Source organism: Heterocephalus glaber, unplaced genomic scaffold, assembly GCF_053883595.1.
Source record: "Heterocephalus glaber isolate CG9 unplaced genomic scaffold, H.glaber_assembly_v1.0 deba00001126, whole genome shotgun sequence".
NCBI lineage: Eukaryota > Metazoa > Chordata > Mammalia > Rodentia > Bathyergidae > Heterocephalus > Heterocephalus glaber.
The window spans coordinates 276,739-291,906 of record NW_028258199.1 but is presented as its reverse complement, the minus strand read 5'-3'; the positions used below and the strand labels follow the sequence as shown (position 1 = coordinate 291,906).

Below are 15,168 nucleotides of genomic sequence, written 5' to 3'. Positions count from 1 at the left end.
ACTAATTGTATGTTTTTCTGTGATGCAATGCTATGTGTGGATATATATTTACATTATCTAATGATCAGATCAGGAGTTTAAAATATTCAGCACTTCTTGTCTTGTTCTACTTGGATGAATGTGGACAGCAATTTTGTTTTAAATTCAAATAATAATATTGATATTAAATATCTCTCATTACTTTCCTGATAGTATCAAATGCTCTCTATATTTGAATAAGTATAGAGTTTTATTCCTTGCAGAAATGTGAGGCTGTTTTTTAAAAAACACTATTCATTTTTGTAATGACTCATTTAGGATAATTCTTTGCTCAAAATATTTTTGAGTATTTACAGCAAGCTCATGTAAATTTTATTATAAAGACACTTTAATTATGTTTCATATATTCACTTTCCACTAAAATAATTACTATAAGAGTACACTTTTTTCAGTACTGGGAATTGAAACCCAGGCCTTCATGTTGAGGTAGATCACTGGCTTTTTAAAATTTTTTTTCATTTTGAGACACACACTTGCTGAGTGTTAAACTGTTCCCACTGATTATGAACTTGCAATCATCCTGCCTCAGCCCCCCAATCCCTAGGTAGGATCACAGGCATACCCCACCATGTCCAATTTCTATTCCATCATTTTAGAAGTAACTCATCTGTAAATTCATTCACACTCATTATATATTGGACTGTCTGCTTAAATACTGTTTTTATGATTTCACCTTCATTTTTTAAGCTTCAGTCACATGGATAAATTTTAAGTTTTATTTTTAAAGTCAAAATAGAAAAGGTTTTATTTTTTCATTTTAAATTTTATTAGTACATATTTGCTGTACATTGTGATTGCATTCACTGTGGGGAATTTGTGCATGCACATAACCCATCTCAATTATTTCTTCTCCCCCATCCTCCCAAGCTTGTTTTTCTTTTTTTCTTTTGGCAGCATCTGAACTGCTTCATCATCTTCTATTTCCATATAAAGTTAAATATCATATATACCAATTCACAGCCAGAATAACAGGACAAAATTGTAAAACACATATGACAGTTATACTAAATCAAGACAACATATACTTTCAGATATAGTGTACATTCTAGTTTTTAATGGATTTTCTTCTCTCTCTTTTTTGTGTTGTCTGTGTTTTCTTTCACACTTTATTTATACATTGAGTATTTTACATAAAAGAAACCATGTGATTTTTAAGTTCATGTGTCTGATTTACTTCACTTAATATCATGGTTTCATGTTGCACCCATTTTCCTACAAATGACTCAGGTTTATCCTTCTTTACAGCAGAGTAGTACTCCATTATGTATGAATAAATTTTCTTCATTCATCTGTTGATGAACATATATGCTGTATCTAAAATTTAGTAATTATGAATTATGTGACTATAAACATGGGTATAAGTTGTCTTTCTGTCTTTTGGGAAGAAACTGAGAAGGGGAATAGCTTAGTCAAATGGAATTTGTACTTTCACACTTTTGAAAAATCTCCAAACTGATCCATAGTGGTTGTACCAGTTTACACTCCAACTAACAATGAAGAAGTGTTCCTTTTTCCTGACAGCCTTGCCAGAATGTATACTATTTGCTTTCTTGATGATAGCCAATTTTTCTGGGTAATGATGGAATCTCAGTGTTGTTTTAATTTGCAATTCTCAAGTGGCCAGTGATGTTGAGTTTTTTTGTTTTTTTTTTTTCATTTATTTCCTGGCTGCTTATAGTTTTTCATCTGAGAAGTGCCTATTCATTCCAATTGCCCATTTTTTGATTGGGTCTTTCAATTTGGTGTTTTATTTTTTGAAGTTCTTTACATATTCTATATCACTCCATTGAAGAGGACCTGGCAAAAAAATTCCCTATTCTGTAGGTTGTCTCTTCACTCTGTTCTTTTTGTACTAGGGATTGAACACGGGACCTTGCAAGGCAGGTGGAGGAACCATTGAGCTAAATCCCTGGCCCTGTTGGTTGTTTACTTTTCTGTGCAGACCTTTTAAATTTGATCTGATTCCATCTGTTGCTTCTTGGTAATATTTCTGGTGGAATTGGAGTTTTGATCAGAATGCTTTGATCACCCATATGACTCCAGGCATTTAACCTATTTTGTCTTGCGGGAGATTGTTTCTCTTCTAAGCTTGAGATTTTTGGACCATTTCATTATAATTTAGTACATGGTAAGAGATATGTATGTTCAATCTTTATATAGTCAGGTTTCCCAGCACCATTCATTAAAGAGGCTGTCTGTCATTCAGTGAAGGGATTTACTCCTGGTCAAAGATAACATAGTTGAGTGTGTCTGGAGTTGTTTCTGCATCTTCTGTTCTGTTCCTTTATCTACAAGTCTGGTTTTGCCAATACCATGCTGTTTGTATCACTGTATCTCTGCAGTATAACTTATGTCTGGGATTGTGATGGCCCCTGCCTTGACCTTGTTGTTCAGAATTGCAGATGCATAACTCTGATGAGGCAGAGGTTTAGGTAACTCAATTTCACCTTTTCCTGCACCATAATCATCCACAGATGTGTTTACTGATTTGTCACTGATGTTTCATTTAACAAGAATTTTTCACTTTGTTGGTGTTTCCACTTTCATGTGTAACATTCTTATCATATGAAGTATTTAGTTATGTGTTGTTTAATTATATAAGCTAAGCCATCATGGGGGCTGGTAATTCCAAAGATGTTACTAATTTCCTTCTTGCTTAACTTTAAGATATGGCCTGAATTCTGCCTGTTATATAAGAATATACTACCAATTGAGTTTTTAAAACAGTGATTTTCATTATTTCACAGCAGTGGCTCAGAATATGAAAAAATAATCTACCTTCTAGCATTTCAGTAATGTCTGATAAATATGTATTTACATAGCATGACAATTAAGTAATTGTTCTGAAGCCTTTTGAGGCACTGACCTTAGTCATGAGAAATCCACCCTCAAGTTCTCATCTAACCTCTATTATATCCCACAATCAAAACCACTTATAATGTTTCATTTATGCCTCATTTATGCCTCAGTTCATATAACATGAATATGGGGGAGGAACATGAGCATTCCCCTCATAAATGGCATTGTATGGCATTGCAATATAATCATAGATTAGTTCTTAACCAAAACAGACCTCTGTGCTCTCTATGCAGTCAGATGCCCAACAGCTACCAGAATGGTCTAGCCTTCATATTTGCCATAGAAGAGATCAATAAGAATCCTCAACTTTTACCCAACATATCTCTGGGATATGAGTTCCATAATTTCCTTTACAGTCACTGGAGGATGCTGGAGAGTTCTCTCATTTTGCTCACAGGACAGAATAAGATCCCTAATTACTCCTGTGGGAGAGAGAGCAAGTCTGTAGCAGTGCTAACAGGAACATCATGGGCAACTTCTGCTCAAATTGGAGCCCTCCTGGAGCTCCACAAATTTCCACAGGTTAGGATCAGTGAGATGGACAAAGATGAAATCGTGTCTTTATTGATGATATTATTGGGTCCCAAAATAGGGTGGAAGAAGGATCCCAGTTAAAAAAATACATCTTTACCAGTTTGTTATTTCAATGTGAAAGTATACAGAGATTTGGTGGTTTGCTCATAATTTCTTTGTCTGAGGGAAAAATTGGGGGAAAAGAAAACAAATGTGTTTCCTAAAAATGTATGCCTTATCATTGTTTTCTGAACAGCTTTTGCAAAGTGAGATAATTACAATGAACAAATGAATATGTATCTCCTTCTACTCCTTCCAGCTTTTACTTAGTATTCTCTGGGCATGAGGTTCTGCTTGGTGTCAATGCTCTTCCTTCCAATTTTCTTTCCTTTCAGGTTACATTTGGTTCTTTTGATCCTATGCTAAGAGAAGACAGTTTCTTTCCCTCTATCAGGTCGCTCCTAAGGATATATTTCTGCCAATTGCTATGGTTTCTTTGATGCTTCATTTCAGCTGGACCTGGGTGGGACTGATCATTATGGAAGGTCAGAAAGGTCTTCAATTTCTCTCAGATGTGATAGTAGAGATGGAAAGGAGCAAAGTATGTGTAGCCTTTGTGAAAATGGTCTCAACTCCTGTTACATCATATGCGACAATTGCAAAAGAACACATTATCCCAGCAAAGGAAATATCACATGTCATTGTGGTCATCATTTACTATGACACTGATACTCTCAATGATATAAACTATAGTATAGAGCAAAATTCACTAACAGGCAAAGTCTGGGTCACAAACTCACAGTGGCATGCTGACATGATTGGGAAAAATTTCATACTTAATTCGTTCCAGGGAACTCTCATTTTTTCAAATCACCATGAGAAAATTTCTGGTTTCAAAACCTTTGTCCAAGAAGCTAAGCCTTCCAAATATCCAGAAGAATTTTACCTCACTATGTTTTGGTTCAATAATTTCCATTGCTCATTCTCCGATTCTGATTGTTTACTGAAGTACTGTACACCTAATGCCTCTCTGGCATGGCTGCCTATGAATCATTTTGACACAGCCATGTCTGACTGGAGTCAAAATGTACACAATGCTGTGTATTCTGTGGCCCATGCCCTCCATGAGATGCTTCTTCAACCAGCACAATGGCCACCAATGGGAAACAAAAAAGTGATGGTGTTTGCCCCCTGACAGGTAAATGATCTTTTTTTGTAATGGCATGCAATGTCATCAAGGGTTTGGAACACTTTATCCAAAGGACAATCAATTGTACCCTAGCTCATTTTTAAGGGGATAAATTTTGAGCTGGATAGACAAGGTCCCTTAAAAAGCAGGCCCAAACACCAAAATAAAAAAAAAATATGAGTCAAGATCAGTGCTTTTTTCTAGATAATATAATCGAAGTATTTTTCCATTAACTTCTTAAAGGGGACCAGAGAACCTTGTAATTCTTGGATTTAAATGATGCTAAACCCTATAATAGATGTATCTTAAATTTCACACTTCATGCTAGAATATTGTTTGCTAGTGACAACTTCATTTTTCAAATACGTGGTGTGGGAACATCAAGAGAAAAAATTAATAAAACATCCAATACTACTTTTTCTAACACTTAGTTTAGATAAAAATTGTTCTCCTCAGTTTGATTGACTCATTAGGGAAAGTATGATATTTTATCTTCTATAAGATTTTATTCATTCTACTTTATTAAATGTCAGTATAATATTTGCCTTATGAAATAAAGATTAAAGATAACTAGGAGCATTTTCAATTCATTTTTGTCTCCATCAAGAAACCCTGTTCACCAGAGGATGATGTGTCTCCTGTAGCTGCATCCTTTTCTGAAGAACATCCAATTTGAAAATCCTGCTGGATACCAAGTGAACTTGGATGACAGAAGGAAACTGGATGTAGTATATGACATTCTCAACTTTTGGAATTTTCCAGGCCTTAGACTTAAGGTCAAATTGGGAACATTTAACCCACATGGTCCTCCTGGGCAAAAATTGTCTTTATCTGATGATATGATCGAGTGGGCCACAGGAATTACAGAGGTGAGTTAGACATAATCATGATGTACTTCATTAACAACAAATAACCAAAATTGTTGTAGACTTTGTATCCCAAATTTTGTCATGAAATGGGAAACTATAGCAATTTAAAAATCTCACTTTTAGATTTTATCAATTCTCTCAATTATTAGCTTTCCCATGAATTTGTATGGAACATATTTGTTTAACTATATTTTGTAAATATATACTTTAATTATCAAAAGTGATAATATTATTTATGTATGCACACAAGTTGTTTTTCTCTGAAGCTCTGAAGAAGTGCTAAAATTCTAAAAACTCACCCATATATATGTTTTCCTCAGACTCCACACTCTGTATGCTGTGAGAGTTGTCATCCTGGATTCAGGAAATCCCCTCAGGAGGGAAAGGCTGCCTGTTGTTTTGATTGCATCTGTTGCCCAGAGAATGAGGTCACCAATGACACTGGTAAGACCTTGTCTTAGGGACAAATTCTAAATGTTCCTTTAGTATGTACCCCAGCCATCCAGGAAATGGAAACAAAATCTTCCAAAAGACAGTGATGACAAAATTCTTTCTTCCTTTAGGTGGAAATTTATTCCCTCAAGTCTGTGCTATTATGCATTTAAAGACACATTGTCTGTCCCTTGAAGTATAAATACTCACAAATTCATTTTCCTTTCCTTCTTTATGTTTTCTTTTCCTTTGACATTGGAGAAGATTGAAATGAGAGGCACCCTCACCCTGAGCTGTATCTCCATCTTTTTACATTTTGTTAATTTTTTAGTTTTTAAAATTTGGTTATATTATTTCTTTTTTAATTCATTAAGAAAATTGGTACATTTTAGGTATACAATATGATAACGTTCATAATGGCAATTTGTACCTTTACATAATACATCTTGGTTTTTAATTTTTCCCCATTCTCCTGCTCCCCTTCAACCCCTACATCCCTCCCAATTTACAAAGACATTGTTTCTGTTTTGTCATTCTCTCATCTTTTCTCTTTTCCCTTCTTTCTTTCCCCTACCCCACTCACTTCCCCTTCCCTTTTCTTTCTATTTCAGATTGTCTGATATACATTTTGATCCTTATTTACACTTACAGTTTTTCACACCAGAGAAATGATTCGATATTCACATATGTGTGTCCTATTTATTTCACTCAGGAATATGGCCTAAATTTGCACCCATTTAACTATAAATATCTCTAGTTTCTCATTCTTTATGTCTGAGTAGTATTCAATTTTATTTAAAAAACATACTTTTATCCAGTCACTAGTTGATGGGCATTTGGGCTGTTTCCAAGATTTAACTATTACAAACTGCCACTATAAACATGAGTGAGCATATATCACTGTGGTATGATGCTTCTAATTATTTCGGGAAGATACTCTTGTTATTTTGAGAAAAATCTTGGTAATTTTCACCAGCCTGTTCCAGGTTATTGAGTAAGTTGGGATCACAACTACACAAAACTCTACCAAAATATTTTGATTTGTTTTTCTAGACCCACTGAAATCATTCTTTTGTCAGGAGAAACCTTTTCTCCCACCCCATAGCCTCTGAGTTCCATCTTTACCAGGAAGCTTAACACAGAGCATTATTGAACAATAGCTATTCACATGATTGAAATGTCATTTTGATTACACTAGAGATGAAACTCCAGCATATCCCTATTTTTCAGGATCTAGCTCTAATCTTGACAGAAAGAATATGCTCAGAGAGATTGTGTCTGGCTTGAGACAGAGATATGTCTCTATTGTACAGCATGCCTAGAGTACAGTATGACATCAGTTACTAGGATGTCATCCCTCTGTCCCTAGAAGTCACTCATCAGTAAGGGAAATAACATACATCATGAAACATAATTTGTGCCACAGAGCTGTAGGATGATATGCATTCAGTCTAAGGGATTTAATTAGTGATGGTAATCCATATTTTGTGCAAAATATCAGACATATTCACAAAAGAAGTGGCATTAATACTTGTTCTGTTTTTGATTTCACAAAATGTGTCCCCAAAATTTCCTGTGTACAGAATATCATTGGATTATAGAGTGCTATACTCATCAGTGCGTTAATCAAGTGATGAATCCATAGCTGAACATGCTGTTAGGAGCAGGCCTGGTTAGAAGAGGCATTTCACAGTGGGTGTGACCTGGAAGAGCACATCTTCCTTTCAAAATTATCCCTTCTTTCTCTCTCCCCTTCCAGGATTTTTATTCTCTCTCTGTCTCTCTCTCTCTCTCTCCTCCCATGGATGAGTAGCAGTCCCTTGTCCTGATCCATAACATTTCTACTTTAAGCCCACTGACTATGAACTGAATTCTGAGGCAAAATAGAATTCTCCACTCCTAAGTTTTCCATGTTGGGTTTTTTGTTCCAGGGATGAAAAATTGACTTGTTCGGTATTATACCAAAAAGAAATATGGTGGCATAAATTCTTGTTTACAATTAGTAGAAGTTCCTGAAATGATAAATTCCCTCTTATGTATTACCTAAAAGGCTGAAAAATGAAATAATATGACTTTGAAACTCAGATAATAGGAGTGTGAGAATTGAGACGCTGTATAAGAAAGTTTACAGAATTCCAATACTGAAGAATTTTGCATACTATAGTATGACTTCAGAAACACTTGAATGGATTATAAACCATTACCTGGTAGAATCACCTATCTACTGGGTATTTTCTAATTTGATTTTTGGGCTGAGATATGTTTTGATTTTACAACCTACTTAGTATGGTTTCAAATGTGTTTTGAAATGTACTTGACTGTTGATGTACCTTAGTTAATTTGGGTATGTATTCTTTGTAGAGTTCAAGGATATGGTATTTTATGTAAGTTTTATTTTATGTGGACATATAGAGAACCACGCATCAAACAATATCAATTTGTTTAGGCTTCTTGTTTATAAATAACAATTTCCAACAATTGTTTCCTCATAGAGTAGTTTGAAATGCAAATTAACAAGCATCTGTACTTGAATATATGACATCAAATTTTATGAGTTGAAGCAAAATCAATCCTTAGTAATAAATGCATGTTTCAGAGTACATATACTTATGTGCTACTATAAATACTTATTTAGTTAAAGGCTGGAGTTCTATATTTGAAATATTTTTTCAAGCTATATAAAGAAGAGCAAATTAATAATACAAGATGGGAAATAATGTAATAGGAATTCTTAGAAAATTAAAACACAAATAAAAAAATAAACAGAACCAATGTTGATTCTGGTAAAAAATTGACAATAATAAAACATTTGTAGGGACAGGAAAGACAAGTTTCAAAAAAAAAAATAATACCATAACTGAAAATTGTGTCATCCTTTACAAGTGTACAGGAAATTTTCCTTATGAAAATATAGTTTACTGTTCCACAGCACTGTCTTTGAAAGTTTACTTAAAACTCACAAATTACAGGAAATATTACCCAAAGAGTTGTAAGAAAAAATAAAATAAATTGAGAAAATGCTGTCTACTAAACAAAATAAGTCCTTGACTTAATATTTTCCCCAAAATTTTATGTGAATTAAGTTTTGAAATAACAAAATATCATATCTACCATATACCCAGTAGTACCATCCATAGTCTATACATGAAGAAATTATTGAGCATTGTACTGAGATACCTTCCTGCCTATGTTCATTGTAAACAATGTATAGTAGCCAAGATTCAGCTGGGGTTGCCATTAGCAGGTTAATAGATAAAGAAATACAGTATATAAACACAGTGAAGTGTTCAGTCATAAAGAAATATGCAAGTTATGATGTTTTCATGAAAAGAAGGAAACTTGAGATCCTCAGGTAAAATGAAATAAGCCAGACTCATGAAGAGAATTAATGCATGTTCTCTGTAATATGTTGAATCAAAACCGATGGCATAAAAGAAGAAGGGAGTGTATTAGAGAAGGGTCAGGGAATAAGTGGAAGGGGCTGTAAGAGAGGAAAAGGCAGGGACAAAATATATTATGCACACGTAGAAAAATACCACATTGAATATCAATGTCACATAAAATTTATAGGCACTAATAAAATATAATAAAATAAATGCTATGAAGATTCAAAAGTGAAAAATATAACAGTGCACAATGAACATGGGCAGTCAGGTATCTCAATAGAATGCTGACAAATTCCTTCATATATATGATATATATTATATATAATTATGTAGTATATATATTATGGATAATATAATATATCAAAGTAGTCAATAGCATGCTAATGCTGATTTAATCTGCTTCAGAGAAAATGAAAGTGAGAAAATACCTTATGTTTAGAGGAAAGCTAAAGAAAATGTAGTATTTATACACAATAGAGTACCACTCTGCCTTAAAGATGGATAATAACATGAATCATTTGTAAGAAAATGTATGCACCTTGAGGCCATAATGTTAAGTAAGTCTGACACATGAGCATAAATATTGCATAGTTTCTCTTCTATGAAAAACTCAAGATAAAAAAATTAAATAAAAGATAATGATAAAGAAAGAGAGAGAGAAATAAAGTTACTGTACTTCATCATAGAAAATGTATCAGAAAGTGTTCCTTAATTTTGTGTAATTGTTTTACATGTTTTTGGCCTATTAATCTGGTTGTCAATCTGTAAATACAATAATTAACTGTGTTGAGATTTATAAGAAAAATAAAAGAATTAGATACTGCCACAATAAAAGAGGAGTGCAAGGAAGGAGGAAAAATTCTAAAGTGTTACATATACATACCAATTCCCTACATTGAATGTATTAATTATGTATTGCAAACATGTATAAATTAATATTTTTAAAAAGAGAGAGAAGCTACATTATGTTATCCACAGCTCCTAATGATTACAAGAAGCTAATTTTACAAACCACGTTCCTTGAGGAAATAAATTGGTGTATTTAATTCCAAACTGAGATTTATATTCTAAGGAGGGAATCCATGACCAAATTCAGTTTATGAAATATAACTGTGTACTGCTTTTGTACTTTTGTGAAAATAGAAATAATATCAATGAATGAAGAAAAATGTACTAACGTTGAAATTTCATGATTTATAAAGAAAAACAACATTTAATAAACTAAGAATACAAAGAAACAGTTTACATTCTATGAATGGCATTTATTTATTTTTTTAAAATTAATTTCATTGGTACATTTTATTGGTACATTTTAGGTATACAATTCATTTACATTTATCATTGGGTGTTTGTACCTGTACATGATATATCTTGGTTCTTATTTTTTTCCCCATTACCTGTGTGCCCTTCACCCCTTCCACCCTTACATATTTACATAGATTTCATTTCCATTTTTTTTTTCTTTTCTCATAGTTTTTCCTTTCCCTCTTTTCCTTTCCCCTTCCCCTCCCTTCACTCCTTCGTCTTTGGACCTTTTTTCCTATTTCAAATTATCAATGATTCATTTTAATCATTTCAACCCTTGTTTACACTATCAGTTTCTCACACTAGTGAAATTATTTGGTATTTACATATTTGTGTCCTATTTATTTCATTGAAGAGTAATGGCCTCAATATGGATCCATTTAGCTATAAATGACTCTAGTTTTTCATTCTTTATGGCTGAGTAGTACTCCATTTTATTAAAAAAAAACACCACATTTTCTTTAACCAGTTTCCAGTTGATGGGCAATTGGGCTGCTTCCAAGCTTTAGCTATTAAAAACTGTGCCACTACGAACATGGGTGCACATATATCACTGTGGTATGATCCTTTTAATTCTTTTGGGAAGATACCCAGCAGGGGAATAGCTAGGTCATATGGGATCTCTAGTCCTAGTTCTTTGAGGTATCTCCATAATGACTTCCACAGTGGTTGCACCAGTCTGCACTCCCACCAATAATGGAGAAGGGTTCCTTTCTCTGCACAACCCCGCCAGCATTTGTTATTTGTTAATTTCTTGATAGAAGCCATTCTTTCTGGGGTGAGGTGGAATCTCAGTGTTGTTTTCATCTGCATCTCTTGAATGACAAGTGGTGTTGAACATTTTTTCATATATTTGTTTGCTGCTTTTACTTCTTTGTCTGAGAAATGTCTGTTCATTTCAGATGCCCATTTTTGAATTGGGTCTTTGAATTTGGGGGTTCTGATTTTTTCAATTCTTTATATATTCTAGATAGTAGTCCTTTGTCTGATGTACAGCTGCTAAAATTTTTTCCCACATTGAGGGTTGTCTGTTAGCTCTGTTCATGGTTTCTTTTGCAGTGCAGAAGCTTTTTAATAAGATGAGATCCCAGTTGCTGATTCTTTCTGCTAGTTCCCATGCTGCTGAGGTTTTGTTCATGAAGTCTTTCCTATGCCAATGTCATCAAGAGTTCTACCTAACTTATCTTCCAGCAAGTTTAGTGTTTCTGTCTTAATATTTATATCTTTAATCCACTTCGATCTTAGTTTAGTGCATGATGATAGGTATGTCTCTAGTTTCCATCTTTGGCAGGTTTAGATCAAGTTTTTCCAACACCATTTATTAAATAGGCTATCTTTCCTCCAATGATGGTGGTTGGCTTCTTTGTCAAAGATGAGGTGGATGAGCATGTTTGGAATTATTTCTGGATCTTCTAATCTATTCCACTGATCCTCAGTTCTGTTCCTTTGCCAGTACCATGCTGATTTTATCACAGTAGCTTTGTGGTATAGTTTCAAGTTGGGGATTATGATACCCCCAGCCATGTCTCTGTTGCTTAGAATTGCTTTAGCTATTCTAGATCTCTTATGGTTCCAAATGAATTTTTGGATTGTTTTCTGTAGTTCTGTGAAGTACATTGTTGGAATTTCAATTGGCATTGCATTGAATCTATATAGTAGTTTTGGAAGTATGGCCATTTTCACTATGTTGGTTCTTCCCACACAGGATCAAGGGATGTCTTTCCATTTTCTTGTATCCTCTTTGATCTCTTTTTTCAGAGTGCTGTAGTTTTCAGTGTAGAGGTCTTTTGCTTCCTTTGTTAGATTGATTCTTAGATATTTCATTTTTTTGGATGCTATTGTAAACGGAATTATTTCCCTAATTTCTCTCTCAGTCAGTCTGTTATTTGTATACAAGATGGCTATTGTTTTTTGTGTTGACCTTGTATCCAGCTACTCTACTGAACCTGTCAGTTAAGTCTAGAAGTGTTCTGGAGGAGTTTCTTGGGTCTTCTATGCAAAGTATCATAACATTAGCAAATAATGACAGTTTAACTTCCTCTTTTCCTATCTTTATTCCTTTTATTTCTTTCTCTTTTCTAATTGGTATGGCTAATGTTTCCAAAACTATATTGAACAAGTGTGGTGATAGTGTGCATCCTTGTCTTGTTCCTGATTTTAGCGTGAAAGTTTTCAGTTTTTGACCATTTAGTATGATGTTGGTTGTTGGTTTTTCATAGATAGCCTTAATCAAGTTAAGATAAAGACCTTCTATTCCAATTTTCTGTAGGGTTTTTATCATTAATGGGTGCTGGATTATGTCAAATGCTTTTTCTAGATCTATTGAGATGATCATATGGTTTTTGTCCTTGGCTCTGTTAATATGGTGTATTACATTTATTGATTTATGAATGTTGAGCCATCCTTGCATCCCTGGGATAAATCCGACTTGGTGAGGGTGTATGATCTTCTTGATGACCCTCTGTATTCTGCTTGCCAGTGTCTGGTTGAGGATTTTTGCATCTATGTTCATTAGGGAGATTGGCCTGTCGTTCTCTTTTTGGGTTGGGTCTTTCCCTGGTTTTGGAATCAAAGTAACACTTGCTTCCAGGAATGAATTTGGAAGTATTGCTTCCCTTTCAATTTCCTTGATGAGTTTAAAGAGTAATGGCATTAGTTCTTCTTTAAATGTCTTGTAAAATTCAGCAATGAAGCCATCTGGACCTGGGCTTTTCTTTGTTGGTAAATATTTTATTACATTTTCAATTTCACTCATTGTAATTGGTATGTTTAGAATTTCTATATCTTCTTCATTTAACTTTGGGAATTCGTATGTATCTAGGAATCTGCCCATTTCTTCTGTGTTTTCCATTTTATTGGAGTAGAGGTTCTTGAAGTAGGTATTGATGATCCTCTGGATTTCTGTTGGATCTTTTTCCTGTGTACCTTTTAGGTACACATAGTGATCACATACTTTATAAGGAATTTGTACCTGTATATGATATATTTTGATTCTTGTTTTTAACCATTTTCCTTTCCTCCCTTTAGTTTTCTTTCCCCCTCTTTATTTGCAAAAACATTGTTTCCATATTTTCCTTTCCCTTCCATTCTTTCTGCCATCCCCCTCCCTTGTTCGCCTACCCCTTTTGTGTGAATGAATTATTTAATGAGGAGAATAAATGAACTTCAGCTAATGACAATTTGACCTTCTCCATAGATATGGAGCAGTGTGTGAAGTGTCCTGATGATCAGTATGCCACAATGCAGCAAAACTACTGCCTGCAAAAATCTATGACATTCCTGTCTCATGAAGACCCCATGGGGAAGATACTGGCTCGCACCACCCTGAGTCTCAATGTCCTCACAGCTGCTGTTCTTGGGCTCTTTGTGAAACACAAAGACCCTCCCACTGTCAAGGCCAACAACCTGGCTCTCAGTTACACCCTCCTTTTCTCTCTCATCTTCTGTTTCCTCTGCTCCTTACTCTTCATTGGCCGTCCCATCACAGCCACCTACACCCTCCAGCAGACCACATTTGGAGTTGTGTTCACTGTGGCTGTTTTCCACCATCTTGGCCAAAACTATCACTGTGGTACTGGCCTTTAAGGCCACTGCTCCAGGCAGAAGAATGAGGCAGTTGCTGCTATCAGGGGCAACTAACTACATCATCCCCATTTGCTCCCCCATCCAACTCACTCTTTGTGGAGTCTGGATGGGCACAAATCCACCCTACATTGACACAGATGCATACTCTGAACATGGTCACATCATCATTGTGTGCAACGAGGGCTCACTCACTGCCTTCTACTGTGTCTTGGGATACCTGGTCTCTCTGGCCCTGGTGAGCTTCACCGTGGCTTTCCTGTCCAGAAACCTCCTGGACACCTTCAATGAAGCCAAGTTCCTGACCTTCAGCATGCTGGTGTTCTGCAGTGTGTGAGTCACCTTCCTCTCTGTGTATCATAGCACCAAGGGGAAGGTCCTGGTGGCCATGGAGGTCTTCTCCATCTTGGTCTCCAGAGCAGGGCTGCTGGGTTGCATCTTTGCCCCCAAGTGCTACATTATTTTGTTAAGACCAGATAAGAATTCTCTACATGGGTTCAGACATACAATACATGCTGACAGAAAGAAACCTTTTAAGTTAAAAAAATGTATTTTTACTAAAATTCATATTGGCTCTGGAGCAAATATATGCCATTTTTTTCAGTTACTTACATTGTAGCATGAGATTTACTTCAATTATCAATGGATTTATTTCTTTCCACAATAGTTTTAAAGTTGCTAACCTTTGTAACTATTACCTTTTCACTTCGAATTTTAGTCTAACATATTTTTTGTTTCATAAAATCAGTAGTAAATCCTTATATTTGTGCTTAAGTTTGATTGATTACTTATTTTAGCTTGTGGACCACTTGACCTTCTCATTTGTACTCATTGTTAATATGGTAACTTTTGTCTGTAGGCCACTGTATTCAGAATTCCTCATGTGTTTCATTAAATTTTTCCCTTCAAGAGTAACTATTCATTAAATATGCTGATTATAGTTTATTTTGATAAATGCTATCATATTTCCTTGCTAATCCTTGCTGGTCAATAT

At 34.8% G+C, this 15,168-nt stretch overlaps 1 pseudogene; it reads left to right on the top strand.

Moving 5' to 3' along the window:
• The first annotated feature begins 3,135 nt into the window (after positions 1–3,135).
• LOC101696422 (vomeronasal type-2 receptor 116-like) lies at positions 3,136–14,793 on the top strand (annotated as a pseudogene).
• The last annotated feature ends 375 nt before the right edge of the window (positions 14,794–15,168 follow it).